We start from the raw sequence: 25654 nt of genomic DNA, 5'->3' as shown, positions 1-25654 counted from the left end.
ACGAAATTAAATTATTGCAGAAAACAGCTGCTTGCAGGTGTATGATGTCCCAAACAAAGTAAGTAGCGGTGTAGCAAGTTTCTTTATGGCCGAAAACATTTGTGGGAGGCTGTTCCACTGTTCAGGTATTAAGTTCTCCGGCTTCTGGAGAGAGTATTTACCATCAACAGCACACTCGATTTTCACCAATGCTTGAACAAGTTGTACGAAATTTTTTCACCCATGTAATGCTTTCTTAAAATTCAGTCAACTCCATTTCTAAACTGTCAATATCTAACCACTTAAATAAAATATAAAAATATAAAAAAAGGACTCATTTGTGCAATATGAGGTGTTGAAATAAAGTGCGATAATTTCTCGAAATCTCGAAATTGGGAACTATTTGTCTTACAAAATTCAAAACAATAAACTGTTACGCGATACTGGCAACCACACACACGTCAAACTTCACTAATTCACTGATGTGGGTGAGAGAATGGCTCGTCAGCCGCATCTGACTTTTATCTCACTTGACTTGCAGTGTTGCAGTGTTGCTGTAATACCCGTCCAAACGGAACGAGAATTTAGATTTTCGGTATTTATTTCTTAAACCTGGAACACTGACTATATGATGCACGAGATATGTATAGTCTACAGTACAAAAGGTACATAAAAAGTTTAATAATTGCATTGGTGTGCCACCGAAATCGTGTTTGCGTGTCACCTAGTGACACGCGTGGCATAGGTTCGCCATCCCTGCTGAAGTATATTTGACACTATCGCAAGCAGTATCCGGTAGGAATATTTTCCACTTCGATTTCCCGTCAGTTTCTTGATATCACCAATAAAATATCTGATACAGTATATATAACTTTCAGTAGTTTGTCATATAATTCGAAATGTATATCTAAGAACTTCTCAGGTAACACCTTTAAATTAATGTGCTGAATGCACATGTCTTTGACACGAAAGTCATGAATTTCTGTTCTAAAGTGCTCTGTGACCAATATGTCACTCAGAGCGATATGGAGTTAATACAAGAACATAATCGCCGATGCGCCTGCGGAAATCTCTATGTGATAATACTGTATATTTGGAGAAATACTGACCCGCAGCACAATTCCTTGACAATATTCGCACAGAACATTGCCAGCTAAAGTTCTGTAACGGTTCAAATCCCGTTACAAGATGATATCTGTATTTTTAATTATTGTATGATTTTATCTGTATTATTATTATTATTATTATTATTATTATTATTATTATGTCAGTATTATTATTATTATTTTATCTGCGATATTGTACTATTATTGTAATTATCCGTTTTATTCAATTTTGCAATTGCCTGTTGCTTGCAAGATTGCACTTAGATGTATATACATATATACGTATGTGTAGTATAACACTCAATACCTGTACAGTGAGAATTGTTGTATATATCAGAGATTGGAAGTGACGTTGTTATATTGTTGGCGATTCTGCCAAGTCATCGCCGCGCCTTGGCTATGTCATTGTATTTATTTAGAATATGCGCGCACGGTGTCATCGCCGCGGGGCTATTTCACCACTGTATGTAATATCTGTCGCGTAGGTGGGAGTATGTCATTGTTATTTCTGGAGATTACGTAGCTGTGTCAACCAACGTATATATAAGGTGGGTGCACATTGTAGCGTCAGTCATTAGTTATACGGATGCAGTACAGTGAACAAGTCTACTAGATCAAGAGGCCTTAGTTGGCCAGTGAACGAGAGATGGTGAAGACTCAGTGAGCCATTATTGGTCATTGAGAGAGTGAGACCAAATGGTTGGTCCGTCACTTAGTGGAAGACGCGGACGCAAGGCTTACCAAGGAGTCAGAGAGGGCAACCCTGGACCTGCCAAGAGGTCATACCATAGTGACTTACAAAGAAGTCAGATGATATGGAGAAGAAGCAGTCGCAAGGATGTATCACCACGTTAGGCGTGACACATCTACAGTAAACACCAGAGCAATGGATTACGTCGTAATTACACTAAAAGTGTTGAAGGTACAGTCAAGTGAATCAGTGAGGGAAATATTTCGTATAAATTGTTAAATGTCCGGTCAAGAAGAATTCAAATTCATGCCTAGTTTCTTTGAGTCGCAATGTCATAATTTCATATTCTCATCTGTTTTATCGCAACAAGACTCACTAATTTTGATATATTTTTTAAAGAATATATATTGTTCTATCAAACGAATTCATAGTTTCATTTCATTGACAGTAAAATATCTTAACCTCAAAATTAATGGGGAAACCGAACGCCAATCTCCTTTTCCCAGAACTTATATGGTGTGTTGTCAAAAGTAAGCTTATTACCCCACACCCTGTTAGTTTAGTATTAAATATGTCAGTTACAAAGTGTCGACGCAACGTGGGACTCGAAGAAATTCAGAATTTGTTCTGAATGACAGCATATCATAGGTTCATTTTGGGAGGAGTATGCACAACTAAAGCCAGCGGAAGTATTACCGGTAAATATCAGGAGTGTAATTTTTTATATACATTTGTAGTTTGGGGATATGTCAAGGGATTTGAAGAGGGAAATTCATTTGAGATCGCGTACTATCACTAGTGAACCAAAGATGGACAAGGAAGACAATAACAAGTCATGTGACGACGAGGTCATTGCTTCTGCGGACATCCAAGGTGAAATTCACAGTAGGGAGCAGGTGAAAACGTTGGAAGCTTCTGAGATAATTCAGGAAAGTGCAGAAATTGAGAAGCACACTGAAACTCAAAAGGAAATCGCGGGGGGGGGATGAACCAAGATCAATTTTCCTTGCTGATGGCCACAATAATTAGTAGTCATGAAAGTCAGAAACGTATGGAGGAAAATAATAAAATAATAAGTAATAAAATGGAACAAATAATTAGTAGTAACGAAAATAGTAAGGAAGAGATGAAAGAATTAATTAGTACTAATAATGAAAATTTTAATATACTGATTAACTCTGTGAGTAGCAAGATGGATCAATTAATTAGCAGTAATAACCAAAATTGTGATGTGATCATTAGTAATGTAGATACTAAGGTATTAGAAATAAATGATCATAAATCTAAGTCAGAATATAAGTTAGAAAGTAAGTCAAATGAAGAATGTGTTGAAATTGAAGGTGAAATGAAGTTGAATCGGAGCAATATTCATATTCAGACCGAGCAAGTCAAAGAAATATGTACAGATGACATCGTACTGTTAAGTAATAAAATTTCTAGTAATCGGGACGAAATTCATGAGGTAGTCGAGAAAAGATTGGACAAAATTTACAATGGAGTTAGGGAAGATACGAGGGAACAGATTAGTAGAATTGAACAAATTGAAAGCAAACTTGTGGAAGTCAGTGAACTACGGAACGAACAGGAAACGCTATCACAGCAGGTGAGAGAGAGAGAGGAAGAATTGCAGGAAGAAGTGAGAATAGTGGAAGAAAATGCTGAGAGAGGAGCGAGAGAAGAAATGTTGAGTTGCCAGGGAAGGATACGGCAGAAAGGTACAGGTGAGACGGGGAGAGAAGTGGTAATAGCGAGTGGTTTGTTCAGTAGGGATCGTGATTTAACCAAGTTTTCTGGAGAAAAGTTCAGTACTATAGAATTGGTAAAAGTAGTTGAGAAAAGATTTGCAAGGAAGTTGAGGAACAATGTTATTGAATGGGAATACGTGTTGGAGATTTTGTCTAATGTTTTTATCGGTGAAAGTAAAATATGTTTTCGAGTGTACTGGAATAATATGTCTAATTTAGGAGAGTTTAAAGTGTTCATTGATAGGCTTTGGAAAGAATGTGTGCAAGGGCGCGCGCGAGAGAGAGAGCGCATGATGTCTAGGGAAAGTAGAAGGGGGAAAATGTTAGCCGTGTATCAGAGGAGAGGGGGTGATCATGATCCGCAGAGGATTAATAGTTGTGTTGATGGTGATAGTGGTCAGAGGAGTAACCAGAGAGAATCGGAAGATGGGAGGCGTATGGATTTGAGTTATCAGAGAGAAGGTCAGAGGAGTAATAAAAGAGAATCGGAAGATGGGAGGCGTATGTATTTGAGTTATGAGAGAGAAGGTCAGAAGAGTAATCAGAGAGAATCGGAAGATGGGAGGCGTACGGATATGAGTTATCAAAGGGATTATGATAGTCTTAATATGAAGGTTATCAAGGTGTCGTTATCGAGCCAGAGTATCTCAAATTCACAGGGAATCGGGTAAATTAAGTGAACAGTCTGAAGGTAGTAGATGAACAGGTATTTAGTATAAGTAGTTATGTAGTGAAAGTAAATTTAAGAGTAGTGTGATTGTAACCTAAGTAATGTTAAGTGAGATATTTAAGTAATGACGTAATCGCAGATAATGAAGTAATTAATAGTAGTAGTAAGGTAGACGTAAGAAGTGTTCTGTTAAGTGATGTAAGTACTTGTAATGCCGAGAATGTGATGTAAGTAGTGAGGGAATAACTCCGATGATGGATATTGTGATATGAAGAAGGTAAGTGAAGGTATTATCAGATCTTATAACAGCCGTTGGGTGAGTCAAAGTGAGTAAATAAAATGATAGCGTTACCAATCATAATTGAAGATAATTGTAAGTTTCAGCCACGCCTTGTTGTACCAGATCTTGTGTATCCAGTGATTTTAGGAGCTGACGTGGTTGCAAATCATGGAAGTAGAGTAGACTTTAATTTAGGTAGTGTGTGTTTGTTCTGGGAGGAAACTAGCAAAGAAGTACGTGTTAATTATGATGGTCTGAGGTAAGTGTGTCGGTGACGTGTGTTCTTTGAAATATATGAGAGGTAAGTGAAGTTGTTCCTAGTGAGAGGAAATGTGTTGAAGTGTGTCAGGTGTCTATAACGACCAGTATCCGACGGATAGTCGGTATGAGGCAGTGACGTGAGGTAATTTGAGTGAATTACTGGAGGAGTAATTGTGTTCGATGTTAGGTAAGCATCGAGATGTATTTAGTGATAAGTGAGGAGGAACACGTATATGAACATAAATTTGTAGTAAATGACTATTGATCGTTTGTGGGAGGTAAGTACCCCAAGTCAACTTAAAAATGCTAGTGACGTCTAAGAACATATAAACATTATGCTGGATTACGGAATAATTGAACTATCTTGTAGCCATAGTATTGATTCTTTAATTATTGTTGCCAAGGGGGATGTGATTTTTTTTTAGATATGTAAGTTAATGAGGGCAAAATTGATTCAGTTTGAGTGACAGAGTGCTACTCAGAGTTCCATTTTCATCATCTGCAGAGGCGGGAAATATGTTGAAGTTATTATTTTGTATCAGGGGTATTTCACTATTGTGAACCGTATCGGGAAGTGTGCATATTCTTTAATAGATCAAGAAGGGGATATTGTCGGTGTTTATAGTATTATATATGTAAAGAAGTATTTCACGTGAGATTTGTTGAAATAAGAGTAAGATGATTAAATTTTGTGAGAAACTGGCAAAATAAAACTAACATCTGCGATATGCGTGTGAACCAAGTGTCGTATTGGTGCATTGGAAGAATAAGTGCTACATTGTCATGTTCTGTGTGACAAAACTGAGAACAGGACATTGGACAGTTATCTGCGATAACCATATGCGAGAAAAGTTCTCATATAAGTGATATTTCACAAAAAGTTTTGATATGTTAAAAAAAAAAAAGGAGAAGAATGTTGTATATTGATTGAAAATTATTTGTGTGTGTTAAATTAAGGGCTATGCTCTTGTGAATTGTATGAGAATGGGACACTGAACAGTTATCTACGATGACAATGTGCGAGAAGAATTCTCTTATATGTGATGTATTATAAAATGTATGGATGCTGAAAAAGAAAATTATTGTTGTATACTCATTTAAAGTGTTTATCTGTGTCAGTGTTATATATATAATTTTGTTCATAAATCAATCGATTCTTTGTTCTTCGATTTATTTATGAGGGAGGCGAATTGTAACGGTTCAAATCCCGTTACAAGATGATATCTGTATTTTTAATTATTGTATGATTTTATCTGTATTATTATTATTATTATTATTATTATTATTATTATTATGTCAGTATTATTATTATTATTTTATCTGCGATATTGTACTATTATTGTAATTATCCGTTTTATTCAATTTTGCAATTGCCTGTTGCTTGCAAGATTGCACTTAGATGTATATACATATATACGTATGTGTAGTATAACACTCAATACCTGTACAGTGAGAATTGTTGTATATATCAGAGATTGGAAGTGACGTTGTTATATTGTTGGCGATTCTGCCAAGTCATCGCCGCGCCTTGGCTATGTCATTGTATTTATTTAGAATATGCGCGCACGGTGTCATCGCCGCGGGGCTATTTCACCACTGTATGTAATATCTGTCGCGTAGGTGGGAGTATGTCATTGTTATTTCTGGAGATTACGTAGCTGTGTCAACCAACGTATATATAAGGTGGGTGCACATTGTAGCGTCAGTCATTAGTTATACGGATGCAGTACAGTGAACAAGTCTACTAGATCAAGAGGCCTTAGTTGGCCAGTGAACGAGAGATGGTGAAGACTCAGTGAGCCATTATTGGTCATTGAGAGAGTGAGACCAAATGGTTGGTCCGTCACTTAGTGGAAGACGCGGACGCAAGGCTTACCAAGGAGTCAGAGAGGGCAACCCTGGACCTGCCAAGAGGTCATACCATAGTGACTTACAAAGAAGTCAGATGATATGGAGAAGAAGCAGTCGCAAGGATGTATCACCACGTTAGGCGTGACACATCTACAGTAAACACCAGAGCAATGGATTACGTCGTAATTACACTAAAAGTGTTGAAGGTACAGTCAAGTGAATCAGTGAGGGAAATATTTCGTATAAATTGTTAAATGTCCGGTCAAGAAGAATTCAAATTCATGCCTAGTTTCTTTGAGTCGCAATGTCATAATTTCATATTCTCATCTGTTTTATCGCAACAAGACTCACTAATTTTGATATATTTTTTAAAGAATATATATTGTTCTATCAAACGAATTCATAGTTTCATTTCATTGACAGTAAAATATCTTAACCTCAAAATTAATGGGGAAACCGAACGCCAATCTCCTTTTCCCAGAACTTATATGGTGTGTTGTCAAAAGTAAGCTTATTACCCCACACCCTAGAGATAGTCAAGAGTCTCATTCTATTATTGCTGTACTGAGTAACAGCTGGCGCCCTTCAAATAACGTATGTGTAAGTAAGCAGGTAACAAGTAAGTGTGAGTACAGGGTTCGACGAGTGTGTATTTTATTTAATGAATGTTAATTTTCATAATTTCCATTTTAAATGCAGATATTAAGATTTTTTCAAATTAAATTCAGATTCATATGTTTCAAAAGTTAGTCAGCAATTTAGGACAGTCTCAGTTCTAAGCTATAATATTTCAAATAGCGGCTTTTGCAGCCGTAACGGTGATATTTAATTAATTGTGAGAAGGATGTAAAGGAGAGGGCATATAAGTCTCTGGTAAGACCCCAACTAGAGTATGGTTCCAGTGTATGGGACCCTCACCAGGATTACCTGATTCAAGAACTGGAAAAAATCCAAAGAAAAGCAGCTCGATTTGTTCTGAGTGATTTCCGACAAAAGAGTAGCGTTACAAAAATGTTGCAATGTTTGGGTTGGGAAGAATTGAGAGAAAGAAGAAGAGCTGCTCGACTAAGTGGTATGTTCCGAGCTGTCAGCGGAGAGATGGCGTGGAATGACATTAGTAGACGAATAAGTTTGAAAGGCGTTTATAAAAGTAGGAAAGATCACAATATGAAGATAAAGTTGGAATTCAAGAGGACAAACTGGGGCAAATATTCATTTATAGGAAGGGGAGTTAGGGATTGGAATAACTTACCAAGGGAGATGTTCAATAAATTTCCAATTTCTTTGAAATCATTTCGGAAAAGGCTAGGAAAGCAACAGATAGGGAATCTGCCACCTGGGCGACTGCCCTAAATGCAGATCAGTATTGATTGATTGATTGATTGATTGATTGATTGATTGATTGATTGATTGATTGATTGATTGATTGATTGATTGATTGATTGATTGATTGATTGATTGATAAGATAAAGATTCAAGGTAAGAAATATACATCAGCGACATTTCAAGATACAAACATAAAACAGTATTATTTGGTCTGATGCAGAGTATCTGACTGCATATAAAATAATTTATAGTTGGCCAGTCTCAATGGCTCAGACGATAAAAATCTGGCCATTTGAGCCTAGTCTGGTGGTATTTGAAGTTACTCAAATACGTCAGTGTCCTGTCAGTAGATAAGAGAATTCATGCCGGACCGAATTTTTTTCACCTCCTCTTCCTCGGCCTTTCTAATAATGTAGCTGATTCGAAAAAGTGGTGTGTCGTAAGTTGTTGGACACTTCGAATGAATTTCTCTGCTTCGCTTGACACAAGTTGGATATTGCGGACGCGTTTTCAAGCACTTTATTCGTTCTCTCCAAATACGTGCGTCAGTTTTTTCCAAACAACAACATCGATCATAACAACACCAGAAATGCACAAATATTGTACGTAAGACTACATCAGTCCCTAATATTTTCCGTATTATACAAACGTAAGAATATTATTATAACGCCGTAGTGGACAAGTCTCCGCTTTATTCAAGTTCCGCTTTGAGCACGTCTTACTGTACTTTCCTATCCATAAGTCGCCGGAAATCTTCGATGTTTTTGTGCGAAGGTAAACCACTAGTATGACCTAGAAGAACTCAACATACAGAAATGTCTAAGAAGAAGATTGGTGAAAAAAATACACTTTTCAATGACCAGATGCAATACTGATGGTGAGGGTGGTGCAAACACTCTCATCGTGTAACGATTAAAAACAGATAAATAATTTCGTGTGGCTATTTCTAGCCAAGTGCAGCCCTTGTAAGGCAGACCCTCCGATGAGGGTGGGCGGCATCTGCCACGTGTAGGTAACTGCGTGTTATTATGGTGGAGGATAGTGTTATGTGTGGTGTGTGAGTTGCAAGGATGTTGGGGACAGTACAAACACCCAACCCCCGAGCCATTGGAATTAACCAACGAAGATTAAAATCCCCGACATGGCCGGGAATCGAACCCGGGGCCTTCTGAACCGAAGTCCAATATGCTGACGATTCAGACAACGTGTCAGACAGATAAATAATAATTCCCAATTATGGTCAGACCTGGTCGCATTCATAGTAACTACAGTAGACTCTCGGCTATCCAGCCTGATGTGGTAGACGGTCAAGCGGGTTAACAAAATAAGCTGGATAGACCGGAGTTTGGAAATACTCTCTTCCGACCTCAGCCATACCATTTTGTAACGAGCAAGCCTTTTCCTGTTATGTGTTCATGCCACAAAAATAATGCTTCCTCAACATCGTTTGTCTTACCTTCCTTCCACTTCCACTACCTTGGGCAACACACCACTTTTCAATTTATGTTCGATTTTTCTTCCAATCTTCAACTGTACTTTTACCTACTCCTAACTCCAGAGCAATAGTTTTGGTTGCTACCCCAGAATCTAGTCGCCTTACAGCACGTAGTTTCTCATCCAGAGTCACTACAACTCTTTTCGTGTATCATCCAGTCCGCAATATTTTTAAAAAACGCAATGCACAAAACAACAATTTACCAACGTACGCATTTCGGACATTCAACAAACAACTGACGAAACAAAGAACACAGAGTTTCCAACAGAGCTGCTTTCTACGTGTGTTCAATGCTGTTTGTGAGCGCTGAAAGACGGCTTCTATTTGTTGTTTGGTCAAGAGTATTTTCCGATAATTTATTCAATACATACATATTAACAATACTGTACTGTACCTTATACTTGTGGCTCCACATGTGCCAGAAGCACAAGATATGCATAAAACATTTTTAAACACCGCACACGGTTCTTTTTTTTTTCTTCTTTGCTAGTTGCTTTACGTCGCACCGACACAAATAGGTCTTACGGCGACGATGGGACAGGGAAGGGCTAGGAGTGGGAAGGAAGTGGCCGTGGCCTTAATTAGGGTACAACCCCAGCATTTGCCTGGTGCGAAAATGGGAAACCACGGAAAACCATCTTCAGGGCTGCCGACAGTGGGATTCGAACCTACTATCTCCCAGATGCAAGCTCACAGCCGCGCTCTCCTAACCGCATGGCCAAGTCGCCCGGTACACACGGTTCTAGCACGAGCCCGCTTGCTAAAGCTATGGCAAAGTATTGTTCTGTATTTCAGTACTAAGTAGACAGGACAGTACGGAGATCGTATATACAGTAAATACATGGACTTAAGTATTCGTACAGCCACTAAGAAATAACCAAAATTATAATTATAATTTGTGGAACTCTCAGCAAAACAAACATAAATACTTCTTATACAAGGAGCCTCCGTGGCTCAGACGGCAGCGCGTCGGCCTCTCACCGCTGGATACCGTGGTTCAAATCCCGGTCACACCATGTGAGATTTGTGCTGGACAAAGCGGAGGCGGGACAGGTTTTTCTCCGGGTACTCCGGTTTTCCCTGTCATCTTTCATTCCAGCAACACTCTCCATTCTCATTTCATAGCATCTATCATCTATATATATAAAATAAGAGTTTTGTCTGTACATTGCTCAGAATTTGAAAATAATGGTATTTCTGTATCAGTCATGTCCATAGAAACAAGAAAATGAATTTTTTACTTTTCCGTAATTTATGTCTGTCTGTCTATCTGTCTGTATGTATGTATGTATGTATGTACACGCATCACGAGAAAACGGTTGAAGAGAATTTAATGAAAATCGGTATGTGAAGTCGGGGGATGAGCGTCTACAATCTAGGCTATCAATAATTTTGCTCACGCTGAGTGAAATGGTAGTTTAGGGGAGGGCCTAAAATTGAATTCTCAACTATTTATGTTATTAGTGGTCTAATGAAAATCGGTATGTGAAGTCGGGGGATGAGCCTCTACAATCTAGGCTATAAATCATTTTACCCACGCTGAGTGAAATGGTAGTTTAGGGAAGGCCTAAAATTGAATTCTCAACTATTTATGTTATTAGTGGTCGTATTTTAAAGAAAATGGGTATGCAAAGTTGGGGAATAAGTTGCTACAATCTAGGCTATCAATAATTGTATTCACGCTGAGAAAAATGGTAGTTTAGGGGAAGGCCTAAAATGTAATTCTCAAATATTTTTTATTAGAGGTGTAATCGATGAATGCTACATAACTAAGGTTGTATAGTATTAAATTTCATATTATTCATGTCTTATACATTGTTACCGTACTGGCTATGATCACAAAGATATTCATGAATTTGGATTTTTGTTACTAAGTCCATATCAGCGCCGAGTAATGAGAAAATGGGTAAACAGTATTTAATGAAAATCGGTATGTAAAGTTGGAGAATAAGAAACTACAGTTTATGGTATAAAATATTTTACAAATCACAGAGTCGAAAGAAAACTAAATGTGAAGGCCTACAATATAGAAAGCTCATAACATTGATCAACAATAACATTACATTGACCATTGTTTGTCGTGATGTGCTTTGTGTCTTCTGTTGCCCCTCATCTCCGGTAGATAGGATTACTGCTGCGTACAGAGTATTTTTATTTGATTTACGTTGCACCGACATAGATAGGTTTTATGGCGACGATGGGATAGGAAAGGGCTAGGAGTGCGTTAGGCCCTAATTAAGGTACAGGCCCAGCATTTGACTGGTGTGAAAGTGGGAAACCACGGAAGACCATCTTCAGCACTGCCGACAACGGGGTTCGAATCCACTATCTCTCGGATGCAAGCTCACAGCTGCGCACCGCTAACCACACGGTCAACTCGCCCAGTCGTACAGAGTGTAACAGCCTGTCTGAATATTGATGGGAAGTAGCTGGGGAGTTAGATAACTTTCTTCTTTAGCATGCCATTCTCCTGGTTTATAAATTTTCTGATACTACTGGTACGTAACACACTGGATCATCATAGCATTCGGGGTATTCAATCCCTACTCTGAGGCACTGATTGGAATGAACAGTGTGCATATTTAGCAGAATAATGGCAGATGAGTGTTCATGGCAATCTGCGGCCTGGTCATCCCAGCTCTGGAACTTTGGACTATTAGATTGGCACCGCAGTCTAACCGCAGCACTGTTCGTTAAAAATGATAAAACGTGCGGCTTTCCATTTGATCGAGTATTTTATATGATAGCATTGCTTTTAATCGCTACATTTATACTTACGTTTAGCGAAGCACGGGTACATCAGCTAGTTCATTAATAAATCACTTTGGGAGTGGCGATTCCATCGTACTAACAGCCTATATCTGCTTCATTCATACACCCCTGACCCGGTCAATGACTGGAAAACAGGTTGTAGGTTTTCATTCACTTCTTATATACACGAATATAACTTATCACTTGAAAGTATGTTCGTCAAACAAAAAATAATGTTTTCTTCTCTCAATATGAGTTTTAAGCCGGACAAAAGTATTCGTACACTCACGTAACATGAATCTTCTCGAACGAGAAACAACGGTGAATTCTGTTCCTCAGTACTTGGTGTGTCTGCACTTCCCTCAGACTCTTGGTCACATTTGAACACCAAATTGCCGGTTGTCTCTGCTCCGCCATTCCTTCAAAAGCAATTCTTTTAGCTGAGATTTGCTAGAGATGTGGTGTTTTCGTACTCTTCTTTCCAGTTCACTCCAGAGGTGCTCAATAGGATTAATATCGGGCGACTGTGTGGTGGTTCTCAGGGTGTGGGGTGTATTATAACGCACCCACAGTCGAACAGTTTCTGTTGTGTGTTTGGGATCGTTGTCGTGCTGGACGTAATAATCGTTTCTCAGACCCAGTTTCTCTACAGTATTCTTAAAATTTTCTTTGAGAATATGTAAATAAGCAAATCTGTCCATAGTTCCCTCAATGAAAACTAAATCCCCGACATCAGACGCGGCTATTCCCCCCAGACCATAACACCACCTCCACCATGCTTCACAGTAGCTTGAAGATTCTGGATGTCAAGAGCAGTATTGGGCTTCCACCAAACCGAAACGCGGCTATCGTTATGGAACAAGTTGAATTTACTTTCTTCCGACAAAATGACGCTGTCCCAGAATGTGTGGTCCTTTCCTACATAAGCTTTTGCGAACTCTAATCTGCTCTTCTGGTTCTTTTTTGCTTATGCAGCGCTTCCTTCTGGGAGGCTTAGCTCTATATCCTGCACGACTGATGAGACGCCTTATTCGTCGGGGTGTCACTAGCTTTCCGGACTGTTCAACAAAAGCAGCTATCCCACCAGAAGTAAATTTTGAGTCCTTCTTGATCGTTTACAACACATCCTTCGTTCCCCTGGTGGTCAGTTTTTGTGGGCGACCTACTCTTTCTTTGCTTATTAGCAGGCTCGTTTCTTTGAATCGCTTAATTATACTCAGCACAGTCGAACTACTTCTCCAAGCGATGCTTGCAATTTCGAAATACGATTTATCTTCACTATTTAATGTGACAATCAGCATCCCTCATTTCCGCTGCAGTTTCCTTTCCTTTTCGACCCATTTCAACCGCTAACATACTACTAGTCACTCGGCACAGCTCGTTTAACATGCATTCAGCAACTGAGAGAGGTTGAATGTGCTAGACGGGTAGTTTGCCCGTTGTTTCCTTTTTGACAGCCAATTGTACGAATACTTCTATCCGGACAGATCTGGACATTACGGTCTTGCACTTGCAATTGTGGCTGATCTGTGGTATTACGGGAAATATCGTACATGTTACCCAAGGAGAATAAAGTATGCACTCGAAACATCAATCGAGGTATAAGTCATTTACTGTAACATGTTTCACTGTATGAAAACTTACGTCTATGCCTGTACCTTTACTTGTATTCTGAAGAACATCTAATGTTACTGAAGAAGTTATTTTTCCCTCAAACAGTGTTCATGAAACTCGATACAATGTAGGTCTTTGAAATTAAACTGAGTTAATAACAACGTTTTCGCTGAATCAGCTGGTAGCCGATTTCTGTCCGCTGTGCTTCCATTAAACTAAGCATTAAACTAAATTCTTTCCACACTGAGGTAGTGAAAAGGTATAGCATTGAAAGACTCTCATGTCTCCAGAAATTGAGAACGAAGTGGCATTACAGAAGTACTGAAACAACTCACCGACTTTCCTTTAAGCAATGCTTCACTTAACTTTTTAACAAACTCCTTTCGACTCAGGAAATGTTTCAAATGTGAAAATTCATCAAATAGAAGGAATTCATGAATAATAACTAACTCCATTCTCATACATTAATCATCATCATCATCATCATCATCATCATCATCTGTTTACCCTCCAGGTTCGGCTTTTCCCTCGGACTCAGCGAGGGATCCCACCTCTACCGCCTCAAGGGCAGTGTCCCGGAGCTTCAGACTCTTGGTCGGGGATACAACTGGGGAGAATGACCAGTACCTCGCCCAGGCGGCCTCACCTGCTACGCTGAACAGGGGCCTTGTGGAGGGATGGGAAGATTGGAAGGGATAGGCAAGGAAGAGGGAAGGAAACGGCCGTGGCCTTAAGTTAGGTACCATCCCGGCATTCGCCTGGAGGAGAAGTGGGAAACCACGGAAAACCACTTCGAGGATGGCTGAAGTGGGAATCGAACCCACCTCTACTCAGTTGACCTCCCGAGGCTGAGTAGACCCCGTTCCAGCCCTCGTACCACTTTTCAAATTTCGTGGCAGAGCCGGGAATCGAACCCGGACCTCCGGGGGTGGCAGCTAATCACGCTAACCACTACACCACAGAGGCGGACTCTCCTACATTAATATTTCTCAATATTCAATACATGAACGCGATGAGATGAACTGTATAAGAATATTGTTCGTTGCTGGTAACTACACTGACTTTGCTAGCGGTGTTGTAATAAGCTAACGTTCCTAACTGACAAGGAGAGGCCAGACCCTGCGGCCAACCGATTTCAACGAGTTTCAATGTACCTGTGGGAGGACACTCAACAGTAACTTGTGTGTGAAGGGTCTAGGTCAACACGCTTTCGAATTCTAAAAAAAAAAAAATGAGGTCAAACATCATGAAGCAGGATCCGCTTAAGTGGAGGTGACAGAACACTAAAAGGCGAACAAATTTTCCTTTAACATGTCAGGTCCGCAACCTGATAATTTCCGAAAAATTGATGAATTCCCTATTCCAATGCAACGCATATATACTTGGAGAGTTACGTCGCAGTCAACCAGAGTGGTGGTCTAGTGATCACCGTACTTGTCTGCGAGCGTCGAAGAAGTGAGTTCGAGTCTCGTCCAGCTATATTTCTTGTGCAAAATAAATTAATATTTGAGGAAACGTGAAGATAAAAATGGGAAAAAAGATTACGCAAACTGCATTACACTTTATTTCCTACCTGAAATGAATATAGGTATAGGAAGAAAATAAAGTTCACTGCAGTCTGCCTAATATTTTTATCATCATCATCATCATCATCATCATCTGTTTACCCTCCAGGTTCGGTTTTTCCCTCGGACTTAGCGAGGGATCCCACCTCTACCGCCTCAAGGGCAGTGTCCTGGAGCTTCAGACTCTTGGTCGGGGGATACAACTGGGGAGTATGACCAGTACCTCGCCCAGGCGGCCTCACCTGCTATGCTGAACAGGGGCCTTGTGGAGGGATGGGAAGATTGGAAGGGATAGGCAAGGAAGAGGGAAGGAAGCGGCCGTGGCCTTAAGTTAGGTACCATCCCGGCATTCGCCTGGAGGAGAAGTGGGAAACCACGGAAAACCACTTCCAGGATGGCTGAGGTGGGAATCGAACCCACCTCTACTCAGTTGACCTCCCGAGGCTGAGTGGACCCCGTTCCAGCCCTCGTACCACTTTTCAAATTTCGTGGCAGAGCCGGGAATCGAACCCGGACCTCCGGGGGTGGCAGCTAATCACGCTAACCACTACACCACAGAGGCGGCCTCTAATATTTTTATTCGCATTTTTATCTTCACGTTCCCTCAGATAATAATTTATTTTGTACAAAAACATAGCTACGACGAGAATCGAATTCAAGTCAACGAGGTTCGTGGACAAGTACAGTGACCACTCGGCCACCGCTCCACTTAACTGTGTTGTAACTCTCCAAGTAATTAATTATATATGCGTTGCATTGGAATCAGGGGATTCATCAATTTTTCAGAAATTATTAGTCTCTGACCTGACATTTTAAAGTAAAATTTGTTTTAGTGTTCTATCACCTCCACTTGGTCCGAAGCAGATCCTGCTCATATTTGTCCTCATTTTTTTCGAAAACGAAAGCGCATTGATATAAACCCTTATACACGAGTTACTGTTGAGATTATCCCAACAGGTACATTGAAGCTCGATGAAATCCGTTGGACGCAGGGTCTGGCCTCTCCTTGTCAGCTTCGCCCTATATTGAATATCCCTTTAATTTCAATTTGTTTGTTAGTTAAGATACTTATTGTAAGAAAAGAGTAGAATAGAGATTGAAAAAATAGAGCAAAAAGAAGACATCCAAAAAGAGAATGGTAAAAAAAAGAAGAAATGTTTGCCATGAGAAGGAGGAGGAACATCCCGAGGTCACAGACGCACGTGTTTTGTCATCGTTGAGTGTATACAATATTAGAGTACCTTGTTACACAAATATACTTCCAGCTATGATTGATGCACTTGTCGACAGAAATATATGTTAATGTGGGAACGATGACATGAGAGTAGGAGACGACCTCCGCAAATAGGCAGCACGCGCGAGCTCTTCTGACGTCATCGGAAGACTCGTGGCTAGTAATCATCTCGTGAGGCAGCAGGGGTTGAGGCCACCAAAGTGGACAAAATTAAAAAGGAAGGCGTCTTGGATGCTGTCTCCGGGGTAGGTAATTGAGTTGTTATCAAGAAAACTGCTGCGTCTTTTCATATTCGCTTATTGCAGCCACTATACTTGTGATGTTCTGATGAATAGCGGTAATTACTGAAACAGCAGGGGACCGTCCGGCCAAGACATAATTCAGTGTCTATAAAAGACCAGTAGATCCACTCTTGGACATCAGTCGTCGCCCGCCACGCCGACAACCACCACGGTGAGTACAGCAAATTTTATCTATAGAAATATTTCCCAGTACGATTCTTAAATCAAGAAAACTGTCTGCAGAAAGTACCTGGGAGTGATTCCTAGTATTTTCCTTAATTGCTAGGGAATTTTCATCAATATATGAATAAAGATCTGTTCCAAAAGTTTTCAGATAAGTTAACTATACATTTTCAAAATTCAAAAAGATAAAATAGAATTAATGCCTGGAGTTAACGTTAAAATATATTTTAACTAAAAAGGGGATTTTTAAAAACTAACTTAAAATTTAAATTTAAACATTAAAATATTAATATTAACCGCAACTATTAGAATCTTCAAACCATTCACTCTAACCAACTATAACACTCACCTTTTAATGTGGCATAGAGATTTTGAACATAGACTATAGTAAATAACTTAGCATGAAACTGAAAAAGTTATATATGAAGATAGGTTTTTGTGTATATTATGGGAAGAAAATATTTTTGAACAATGAATTTGCAGATGCTTCAGCTGCCCTACACCTCTTTTGTCATGAAATTCAAAAGAAATTTAACTCCCATGAAGCCAATATTTGTATTATATTTTTAAAACCCTAACTGCTTCTATAAATTAGAATTCCCTTGTTGAAGTTATATAAATAATTTGGTAAATATTATTTACATAGTCTACATTTCATACATTCCCTATAGCAATATATACAGGATAAAAGTCGAAACAGTTAGCTGTAATCATTGCTATAAAAATAATCGTCTAAATAAAATATATCCCATTGAATAAGGGGATATTTCATTCAACCTACAATTCAAACTAGTATAGCTTATTTAAATTCGTTAAAAGTACGTACGGTTGAGGACTGGATTATATTTATCTGAACTAAAGCATTATCATACTAACAGTATATTTGATAAGTTCTTTACAAAGATCAAACAAAAAGTATTTACTAACATTACAGCAAGCATATCTTTGTATTTCATTTTCTAACAAAACCCAATATATACTTTATATATTTACAAACTTTGATCAAAGAACTTTACGTTACATTGGTTAAGTGCATTCATAATATGGAGGGCTCAGTAAAACAAGATCCCATCCAAACCAGACAAAATTTTTGAGAAAAAAATGAATTTTGTTAGATTTTACATAATTCCAAATGGAAAGGCGCGTGTAAAATAAATTTGGTACGCATATTCTACATAAAATTATACTTAAACCAGACAGCAGATGAATTTAAGATGGGCCCTTATTCTACTGAGCCCCTCATATTCTAACATGTTATTCCTTCTTTAGCATCTAAATACAGCAAGCAGCTTTCGGTAAAAGACCACGGGACGGCAAAGGTAAGTGCAGACTGATTTGTCTCATTAGAATATGGATTTTGGAAAACAATTACAGTAGATTCCAATATTAATGTTTCAAATAGGTTGGGGAGTAAAAACTGAAAAATTACGAGTTGCACAAACTGTAAAGAAAACCTTAAAGGAAGGAGATACAGTACATTTTGTCTCAGAAAAACGTTTGTATAGGTGTGCGCAAATTAAACAGACTCTATCGATTCGCTATAAGTGAATGTTATGGTGTAAACACATAAATACAGTGATTAACCTAATATATATAAATTAGTAGTTATACGACGGAACTGCTAATTTCCAACATCTAATGGTGAATTAAAATTCATTTTATTTGCATTAATTTTCAGCACCAAAAGTACTGAGTTCCTGAAGGGAATTGAGGCATGAGATATCGAAGGAAGAACGGATATATGAAGTTGTCGGTGATCCTACACACTCTAGCCTTGAGTTTAGAGAAATTTCATACGGAAAACATTCAGTGTCATTGATTTTTATTATAGACAATCGTCAAACATTAGTTCAAAATCTAAACACTATTCAAACTTCCGTTATTAACTAAAACGTCACAATCTCTAATGAGTAATATACATCTTTAAAGAGTTCGATATCTAAGTAAGGATGTAAAACCTAAAACATTATTAAGATTTAAGATCTTTATTTTGCAGTATGGGAAATCGTTCTTTCCTGTTTGTCATAATTCTATCGTTATTAATATTTTCATCATGAAGGTATTAATAATAGAATATTCTTAATATTTACAATCTCCAGTTTCTATCTGCGAATATACAGTCTTTTACTGCGCGTACAGAGTTATATCTGTCGTACTTTTATTACTACCTGTTAAATACATAAAATCCCCTATGTCAAAGGTAGTAAGTGCGTACGATGTTTGCAAATGATGCATTTTGAAAAACGAATGCTTATTTTAGCTTCCGAAAGTCTTCATCGTGATTACAATACTAGCACGTGGTGAAGAAGTTAGTCAATTGTTGTAATTATTTTTATACCAAAGTCAGGCAACGTGGTGATCGAAAGTAAATAATAAACAACGCATCATGCAAAGAGCAAAAAATAGAATGATTAGAAGTCAAATATATTTGTATATCTTGAAGCAATATAAAAACAAGTGATCAATTTCAATAGTAAAATTCAGATCATAGTGATTTCAGTTTTAATCGATTCCTTCACACAGGATTACACATTAAAAGGAACAAGAAACAATGCAAAAATTCTAAGATGAAAGCTTCCACTTTGTTTAGTTACAATATCTCAAGTAAAGTTAAATACCTTTGTTGTCACAGTGTCATCAATTGCACTGTCTTCGGCAATTACAAATTTATGGCATAGTTACACAGCACAACATGTTAATTGGTATCTGCATAGTTTCACTGTCACTGTGAGGATACCGCTGTGTATGAGAATTTCGGTACAGATCGTCATATCTCCCTATAGGATCTATGTACCTCAAATTTTGAAACCCAACGAGGATAATAAGAACCTAAAATAATTTTCATAACGAAGTCGTAAAATGCTAATTTATTTGTATATTTTGTACACAATAGCCTCCATCAAGCCATACGTTTGGTTTTGATTTTTAATTCAGGTTTGACGATATATAATATCGAAGAACCCTTATATTGCATTATATATCCAACATTTCAATTTTCATGTACTTTCTGATGTTCTACCCAGATTAAAAATTACATTCTTTATTTCAAGAGATTTAAAATATTGACATATCTTCCCGTTGTCTAAACATTCCATCTATAGGAAAAAATGTCCATGTAAACTGAAGAACTGACTTACGGTAAGAAGTCCTGCAGAAGTTTTTTTTAAAATATCTCGTGAAATTTCTTCCACTCTTGCTAAGTGTTCAGACAAAATAACATTGCAAAGTTCTACTTTATCAAAAGCTTATTATGATAAATACACGTAATGTATCTATTCTTTTCTGTCCTGTCGACTTGCACTGGCTGTGCCTCATCTATCTCCAATTCGATATTGGGATCAAATATACACGCACTTTTTGCGTTTTCGTAGAAGGCAATCATATTTGTCCGACGAGTACTGTCAACAGTGTACATGGAGTGACCATTTTTATGGACAACTCAGATCTGAAAACTAGTTGACAGGTGGCAAGTACCTGTTTTGCAATTCATCCTTTAATTGTGCCTTAACGTGTTAATACGTTTAGTAATGAATACAAGTCAGAAATATAATAATTTAATATTTTATTTACGATTAGGGGCTGCCTGGCCGAGGCGGTAAAGGCGTGCTCGGTTCGCCCGGAAGGACGTGGGTTCGAATCCCCGTCAGGAAGTCGTAAAATTTAAGAAACGAGATTTCCACTTCCGGAGGTGCATATGGCCCTGAGGTTCACTCAGCCTACACCAAAAATGAGTACCAGGTTAATTCCTGGGGGCAAAGGCGGCCGGGCGTAGAGCTGACCACTCTACCCCATCACGTGCCGAGGTTAACAATGGTGGAAGCCTTTACCTTCCACTCCTCCAAGGGCCTTCATGGCCTGTACGGAGGTGACTTTGCTTTGCTTTTGCTATATTTACGATTAATCTAATTTCAATATTTTTATCTTAAATCGCTATTAACATGAGCACAAAGTCATTACTTGGAAATACCACACAATGGTTGAATTTCTTCTTTGAAAATAATTAATGAAGCACAATTCTATTAATGTTACTCGTGGAACAGAATAGCAACGAATTTAACGTAATGATGTTCATACTCTTACTGACTAACACTGTAAGATTATATTTACAAACTGGTTGACATATTTAGTTACCCGTATTTTCCGTTATCATTTGTGCGTATGGGCCTTTCTTCTGGAAAATTTGATGAAGTTACTGTATTGTATTTGATTTTCACCTGATCTTTTCTCAAAGAATATTATTATGAACTCTCCACAATTTATTTCTAGTCTCATCTGTTGCGTCACTGACTTTCAGTTCTTAAACACAGTCAAAATGTACAAAAGAAATGTATATATCATTAAGTCGCATTGAAGTTAACAGAAATCAGGTCGTGTCCTGTGATTCAAAAATCCAATTCGGATGGAAGGTCTCATCACATCCACATCTGAAAATGTGCTCGTGAGGATAGGTAAACTACTAACGGAGAGAGTAAAGATAACAAAAATATCTAATCTGCATTTCATACAAAAAACCATAACATTCACTGATGAAAATGACAGTAGGATAACTTAAGACTTGATGATAGGATTTGCAAAATTTTGACAATGAATAACTGCATATAGCTCTGCTACTATCCCATGAACAAGGAACATCTTTCTGAATTCTTGAAGATTATATTAATATTTGCAATAGAATAAAATTGACGAGTTACTTGTCTTACAGACGATGAATGACACATTCAGCACACATAATTATTGAACATGTACAACGTTTAAAAGTTCGAATTTGTGCCCTTCAACACAACACACGAGAAGTTTTCATAAACTAAGATTTGGAAGGAAATACTTCTGCGTACTTCAAATAGGAACTCATGAAATCCTGATGCACTCCATTTCCTAAACTTCTAACTACCTTTCACTCGTAGTCTCCAGCATTAACAAGCTATTAAAAAACTCTTCTTGTTCTGGATCTTCGCAACGTTCCAGGCAACTAAACATTGTAATACATGCAATTTTACAATACGGTATATACATGTTACATGTAAATTATAAATATTAATGATTACTATGAATGATTATAAGACCATACATATGATGCATGATAACAGCAGATAGGGTATATCGTATCATTACAGCAGATGCATCTCAGTGTTCTCCAGTATTAGTTCTATCGTACACGCTTGCGTTTCATATTCCGTCCTATCGCCGGTCGCCCATCAGGGTACACCTCCATTTCTGGTGGGATCAGGTTCCATGTTGTTAGAATGCTCTTAGTCTCAGCAACTTCGGAATGCATGTACACAAAAAGTTTCTACGTATAGACCTACTCCCAATATGAATAAGATCTGCAACCAGGCGGCATGACATGAACGGCAGTATTGCGTTAATATATAACGAGTAGAGGCAAGAGGTATTCCCGATATTCTGTACCCCTAATCTAAAATCAAATTACTAGTTAAAGCGGTAAGAGGATTCACATCTCTAAAAGCCTGAGGGTGAAGAAAATCAGGTCTCATTAACAAGAGCTAGATTAGTCTCAAATATCATAAAAAATAATTCAGTCATTCCAAAGCTATTAGGGACACACTCAGAGGGACTAAAGGTGATCTCACAGCACCACTTTCCACTTGATGAATGTAAGCTAATCATGAATGTATAATTAAACAGACGAGTCGTCAAATCTATATTTAATTTACCGAACAAGAATATGTCATCTACAAGACTACACGGCTCGCATTTCAAAGTGGAGGAGGGGGGATATGAAATGTAAGAGGAGATGGAACACTAAAATTCGAACAGTGTAATATTTAAGGTATTCATCCCATAAAGAAATGTATAATTCCTAAATATATTGATGTATCTTTTATTTTAACACATGTTCTAGAAACAAATTTCTGATTACTAATTAAAATTGCTCTATTTTGCTTATGTTTCTCTTGAACACTCCGTAATTCCAAAACGAAGTGAGAAAATAGTTCCCATTATAAGGGCTGTTCAACTGAAACATAGACTGATCTCTAGAAACTTACACTATACCGTATGTATCGGAAAAGATGCACCATATAAAAAAATAGCATACTGATGGGAGTTTGCGAGTGTCTACAGATAATCATGCCCATCGTTCAGGCACATGCTCTAACGCTGAACAAGATTCTCTATACAATCCACGCTTGTTGAGTCACTCTTCCACAGCACTCTTCCAGCTTGATCAGCGGTGTAATGACGTAATGACTCTTCAGAACATTCTTCAGCAGACCAAAGACGTGACTGTTGCTATAAGGCGGGTGATCCATAAGACCCTAGCGAAAAAAGCGCCGACTGTCCACTGCTGCGTTGGCAGCGTGTTGACGTGCACTACCGTGGAACACAAGCACATTTCGAGACAGTTTTTCCAGCTCACATCACCTTCATTGCACAGGAATTGAACCATGTCACATTGTATTCGTTTGGACGAAACCATTAAATGCGAATGTTGCTTCAATTCTTTCTTATATTTAGCGGACTCGTGCCTCAGACTGACCATATTATGATCTGTTATTACAAGCAACAAACCATGCAGTGCTGCCACCCCATCAGTTATATGCATCGTTGCCAGTCCTGCCCATGTTCCAATTGAACAACCCTTACAATTTGTAGAAATAGTTTCATCATTTACCTTGGTAGCACTGCCATAACATTATAAGAGTGAGGTATTTGGTTTGTAACTCAGTGCTTCATCGTGTAAGTACATGTAACACATTAACTCCATGATAATTGTTGGCATTTGATACTTTTGATATGATATGTACCTATACCTCTCAAACTACAGAACGCAGTGAACTGAAAGTTTTATCAGGGCTTTAAAACAACCAAAAGGGACCACACATCCAAAATCGTGATATAAAGACTTCCTCAATCCATGAGTGAGATTTGCTTAAGTAATATATGTTCCCCTCAATATTTTAAATTAAAATATAATAATATATCACATTCAAATCTGAAAATTCATAGTAGGTCGTAAAAGTAAAATTTCAAAAATATAGCTGAAGAGATTTCAGGGATAAATGGCCGAAAACCTCGAAAGGTTAATATTATGTGAGATACGCCATTCTAACTTCCCTTAAGAGCAGCAAGTCGTAATTTATACGACTGCAACTCTCGGCTAGTTACAGAGAGCTCTAAGGTGATATAACGAGCAGTAAATCCATCAGATTTTAATGATTTATCTACAGTCCTCTCCGAAAATCAACACACTCCATTTGAAAATTATCGTAAATATTAATATACAACGGAGAAAAAAAACGGATTGAAACTAACAAAATTCTCCCTGAATTCTCTAAATTCAATGTTGAGTTCATTACTTAATTCTGACAATTCCTACATGCTTTTGAACATTGTATACATTAAATATTTGCAGGGCTGGAAAATGCACGAAGTTGTTTGCTTTCAATTGTGATTCCTCAAGTGGTAATTTTGTTTCGAAGGCCTTTACGTGATCATACATAGGAGTGACCAACCGCTCTTCTTTACCTTAGGGACGTATATGCTATACCAAATCTTACGTTAGGAACGTATGTTTAGTTCATTTTAAAATGTTCTAACATCAATTAGAAAGGAAAAACACCACATCTATGATGTGGCCATTAAATTTGTTAATATGTTTTACGTGTCCTACTTAAACGTTTGTATTTCTTCTTTGAGACTTAATGCTCGCTTTAACATTTTAGCTCGGCTGAGCCACTGTACTTCACAATAAAGAACAACGTCTTCCACTTCTAAATCGAGACTCTTCAAGAAAACATGAAACGCCGCGAACATTGTGAGCGTATAAAATTCACGACTTAACAACACAGAGGTTTTCTACCCATTCCCTCCCGCATAAAGGTATCCCCTCCAATTTGAAATCACCTTCACGGAGGTTGTGGTCCAATTCCCTGGCGATAAAAGTGGAAACACCGTTTTCCCTCCTCATTTCGGACTGTAATGGTTAAAAATAATATCACTTATATTAACTTACACTTGAGGTGCAGTTACAACTTACCTCATTATGCACAATTTCTCATGATCTTTCTGTTATGTCCTCGGCGAATTCGGGTTTAATAATAAGGTGCTGGAATTAAGTTCCGCAGGTATTCTTTTACGGTTTCGGATTTAGGACAGTTCCCAATATTATCTCCGTTCAAGACATCCCTACTCACTCATTCATGGTAGGCTACAGTAATCCATTCTCGATATTTCTGGCAACAATAGTCAAACTCAAATTAATTTCTCATCCCCACTACCGGGAATCTTCGCACAATTACGAAGCTAGATTCACGTTTGTTCAGGAGCCACACAACTGCAAGAGCATTATTATGCATTTGTTCACCTGTCACCTTGTGTCCCGTGTCAGCAGGTGATTCAGGAACACTGACCCTACGATCCTGGCGCGTGTGACAGACCTGCCTCATCTAATTACCTTGCGTCGGGTTATTAAGTCTCATAGTACTGAATGAATACCCTACTGATTAAGGTCAGATTCAGCTTTATAAGCTTGATGGTACACGCAGAGAAAATTATAACAGGGTCTTTCTCATATCAAAGACTCTTGATACAACAGAACGTCACACAAGCCACATGTAGAGAAATCTTCAAAGAGAAAATTACTTTACTTTAGCATAGTTC

At 38.2% G+C, this 25654-nt stretch overlaps 2 protein-coding genes across 2 annotated transcripts in view; one reads left to right on the top strand and one right to left on the bottom strand.

Moving 5' to 3' along the window:
• The window catches only part of LOC136872694 (peroxisomal leader peptide-processing protease), a 1469308-nt gene that overhangs the window by 968876 nt on the left and 474778 nt on the right, over positions 1–25654 (bottom strand). The window lies entirely within an intron of this gene.
• Positions 17001–25654, top strand: part of ITP (ion transport peptide) — a 435567-nt gene continuing 426913 nt past the window's right edge. Inside the window, exon 1 of the mRNA XM_067146517.2 lies at positions 17001–17021. The gene's annotated coding sequence lies outside the window, so the exon portion shown is untranslated. The remainder of the gene's footprint in view (positions 17022–25654) is intronic.

This window comes from Anabrus simplex, chromosome 4, assembly GCF_040414725.1.
Source record: "Anabrus simplex isolate iqAnaSimp1 chromosome 4, ASM4041472v1, whole genome shotgun sequence".
Taxonomy (NCBI): Eukaryota; Metazoa; Arthropoda; class Insecta; order Orthoptera; family Tettigoniidae; genus Anabrus; species Anabrus simplex.
Note: the sequence above shows the minus strand (reverse complement) of the source record. Positions and strands in the feature narration are given on the sequence as shown.